This window comes from Vicugna pacos, chromosome 11, assembly GCF_048564905.1.
Source record: "Vicugna pacos chromosome 11, VicPac4, whole genome shotgun sequence".
Lineage (NCBI taxonomy): Eukaryota > Metazoa > Chordata > Mammalia > Artiodactyla > Camelidae > Vicugna > Vicugna pacos.
Genome location: NC_132997.1, coordinates 8,838,350 through 8,842,367, shown reverse-complemented (window position 1 = coordinate 8,842,367; position 4,018 = coordinate 8,838,350). Strand labels below are relative to the sequence as shown.

Below are 4,018 nucleotides of genomic sequence, written 5' to 3'. Positions count from 1 at the left end.
GCCAGGGCTTGGCGTGTCTGACTGCTCTCAGGTGCAAGTACACACAGTTGGCCAAGGCAAGAATGCAAAGTTCCATCTGGAGGCCACCCTGGAGGAGCTGTTCATGGTTTAAGAATGACTCCTTCTGAGCTCCTCAGCCAGCTGTGTCAGAAGGCATGGAGTTTAGGAACATTCTCCAATTCCCCCTTCCAGAGACCCCCTAATGTACTTGGAAGAAGTAAAAGCCAGGAGGGATGGAGAACAGGAGGCAGAGCCTAGGCAGCCAGACTGGCACTGAGCTGCCTGTCATCAGTCATCAAAAGCCCCTGCATAACGAAGCCCCCTGGCACAGGAAAGCCACTGCGGACCTGCTTGCTCTGCTCTAGGCCAGCAGGGCAGAAGGAAGCCATTAATCCATTTTTGGAATTGGGGCCGGGGCCATTGCCCTGCGGGGAAATTTTCTGGCTCCTGCGATGGCAGTCCTTGGCAATGTCAGGGCCTTTAGGTGCTGCCTGAGGTCATGGCAGCTTGACACAGTCCATTATGTGGGGCATGGTTGCTACATGAGGTGGCTTGTTTGTGAGACACTAGTGTGACCTGGTGGCAGCACGTGCCATGATCATGTGTGACTCATGTCAACTGTGTTGGGATACGGGGGCAGGTCTGTTTCTGTACTGGTGGAGCAAGGAGAGCCTTAAACTATCCTATCTGGCTGGAACTCCAGCCCAGAATTCCCATCACCTAGCAACCTGCAGTTCTGCCAGCACCATGACCTGAAGGTCAAGAGTCGGGGTGGGGTGGGGAGGGAGAGCCCTACTCTAGGCCTAGTCTTGACCCCTACTCTCCTCCAGGTGCCATCTTCCAGGAGAATGTGGCCAAGGATGAAAGGGCATTTCCAGCTGGTTGCACCAGACCTGAGCCTCAGCGATGACATCCTGCAGAGCTAGAAGATCACCTACTCCATCAAGGTCATTGAGGTCAGCAATCCTTTCCAGGCCCTGCAGGAAGGTGAGTGGCTGGCCACTGTGCCCAGAGCTAATAGGGATGTGGCCTGCGAGGTGTCAAAGCTCTGGAGACCAGTGGGGTTGTTCCCAGCTGGGCTGGGCAGGGGCCCCTATGCCCCTGGGAAGTCTTGGTACTCTGAATGGTGTGCACTCCCTCCCTGGCCCACCATAGCCATGGCACAGAGAGGGCTCTGCCCTGCGGGGCCATACTCTGGGACCTAGTCTGAGCTCCAGGCCCAAAGCTCTGAGACCTGAACTTGGCACTGGGCTGGGCTCCCGGGGCTTGTCACCATGGTGCCCATCTTTGGAGACCAGTGCCAGGTGCTGAGGGGCTCTGACTTGGCTCAGCCCCAGGATCCTGGCTGCCTTCCCTGTCATGGCTGCAGACATCAGGTGCTTCTCCCTGTCAGTCCTGGGTGGTTCCAGGGCCCCTGCCCTCACTTACCTATCCCTCCCACCTGGGCTCTTACTCAGGGGGTTGGCCCCCCAGGGCCTCTGTGCCCACACGTGTGGGATGAGATCCCTGCAGCTCCCAGGGCCATTACACTGGGATACACTGGCCTGAGGCCCTCTTCACCCCTCAGCCCTTTAAATGTTTAAAGACAGCCACTGTGCCCCACGGAGTTTTTCAGGCTTCACATCCTGCAGCCTGAATATATCTCACCTGCTTCTCTTTTGGGTTTGTCATTTTGTACTTGCCCCTCTAAAGGCACGGCATGCCTGATGTCTCTTGACAAGGGACTTAATTTGCTGACCTCAGCTTCCCTGCCTATAAAATGGGGACAGTGGTACCTCTCTTAATAGGTTGTCTCCAGTATGAAATGAGGTAATGACAGCGGAGAACTTAGCTGGTGCCTGGCACTAAAGAGGCGCTCAGGAAACAGGAGCCACAGTTACTGTCCTCAGGATGTCTGACCAGTGCAGGGGGAGAGGCACAGTCACTGCTGGTCCTGGATGCTCTGCTGACACTAATGAAGCCCTAGTTAGTACTCCCGCTATGGGTCTGGGTGAGGCTCAGGTCCTCGAGCCCAGGGCTTTTGCCCAAGAAAGGGTGATACATCAGAGAATCTCTCCCGGAGCCTGTGCAGGTGACTGATTCCAGTGAGTGACTTCACACCTGCTGCTGTAAAGTCCAGCCTGCTCAGAGCTTGTGAGCCTTCCAGCCTTCCAGAGGATTTCCTCTCCTACCCAGCCCTGAGCCAGCCCACAGGGTGTCTGTGTCTCTCTTACTCACCTCCAAAATGCTCAGCAGGCTGGGCCTGGGCCAGTCCCGCTGCTCAGCTCCCCAGTTTGCTCTGCGGCTCCACATGGGATCACTGGCCAGTACGCAGGGGACACGGGATCTTGTGTGGAGGGAATCACTGATGTACCACGAACGACTGCATTTCGGCCCCAGACTCTATCCTGTGTTCTGTTTCTACCCATGTACACTCTTTATATATGGACTTTACAGAATCACAGCACACGGGGGTCTCCTGGGGGCCTGGACCCCAGACTTTCCATTCCTCCTTCCTTCACTGTAGAAGCCTTGTGGGCAGTCACCTGGGTGGCCCTGGGAGCCAGCCCAGGAACCTCACTGAGGGGAGGAATGCGGTGTGCTTGGCAACTGTGGTCTAGTACAGGCTCCTGGGGATGGCCTGTTGAAAAGCAGAGGCATCTCAATCCCCAGTGTCTATGGACCCCTGTGCCCAAGGCTGTGTGAGCATGGTCTCGGACAGCCCTGGGGAGCATGGGGGATTATCCAGAGAGCAGAAGGAAGCAGGGGTTGCTTCAGAAATGTGAAGGAGCCTCAGAAGCTAAGCAGGGTCAGGCCTGGTTAGTACTTGGATGGGAGAAACATGTAGGATTGTTAGCCGAGCCAGCATTCTCCTTGTTCCTTGCCTGCCCTCCCACTATGCACGTGACCCTCCCCCTGTCTCAGGGCTTTATCCAGTTCTCACCGCCTCCCCCGCCATGTCCTCAGCCTCAGCCTGGATCCCTGTGGTCACTTACTGTTCCCTGCCTCTGCTCTCCCTTCCAGGCCTCTGTCCATGCAGCAGCCAGAGTTACCTAAAAGATTAATTCAGTCACCTCCCTTGCCTATTGAAACCCTTCAATGGCTCCTGGTAGTAGTAAAATCCACACCCCTTCTTAGAGCCTGCAAGCCCCCAAGTACCCCAACAAGAGCTGAGCTCACCACTTCACTGCCGTCACTCCTCCTGATGTCTCTGCTTCAGCCACCTTGACTTTCTTCCTGTATCTCCATCAGGTGAAGCTGACTCCAACCCCGGGACCTTTGCACATGCTATCCACCCCCATCTGGAAGGATCTTCACATGACAGGCTCCTCGTCAGTCTCAGCTATTCTTCAGATCTCACCTCCTCAGAGAGGCTCCCCTTGGCTCCAGGAAGGGCTCCTCTCATTCCCTGACAAAGCCTTCCTCTCCTTCTTTGCCAGCTTCCCCACCTGCAATTATGTTACTAGTTTATTTGTGAGGAGAATCACGTCTGTGAGGGCGGGGACTCATTCGTCTCATTCACTGCTCAGTTCCTAGAGCCAAGCCTGGTGAGCTGCTGTTCATGGGTGCCCATTAAAAGCCCCTGGATGGATAACAGGACAGATGGACACATGGAAGCTCTGTTCTCTGAGACCCCCCTCAAGCTTGGGGACTTGCCTTTATGCTCAGAGCCACTCGGAGTCCAATGGCATGTGGGGCTTGTTGCATTTATAGCAGCCCCATCCTGCCACCTTGTGCCGGCCTTTCCATCCTGATCAGCTTCTGGATTTGAAGGTCTCTGCTAGCAAGAAATGATAGAAGCTGATGGCACAGCCTCTCCCTGGCAGTGGCCACTTTCACTGGGGAGGCTATGGCCCAGCACAAAGGCTACAGTCACATTGGGGGGGGGGCGGTTCTCATGCTCTCGGGCTGGAGCGGGTAATAGACTTGGGGGACCCATTTCTGGATGGTGTTTCCCCACCTGAGCTGTTCTGTCAGGGGCTCAGGGACATTGGCCTGTCCATCCCCTCTGAGATGTGCCTGTGGGGGTGGGAGTGGG

At 55.8% G+C, this 4,018-nt stretch overlaps 1 long non-coding RNA gene across 1 annotated transcript; it reads left to right on the top strand.

Moving 5' to 3' along the window:
- The first annotated feature begins 675 nt into the window (after positions 1-675).
- Positions 676-3,579, top strand: LOC140699664 (uncharacterized). The gene is made up of 3 exons (XR_012077910.1): positions 676-758; positions 831-987; positions 3,232-3,579. It is a non-coding gene; the product is annotated as an uncharacterized lncRNA (long non-coding RNA).
- Positions 3,580-4,018: the final 439 nt, after the last annotated feature.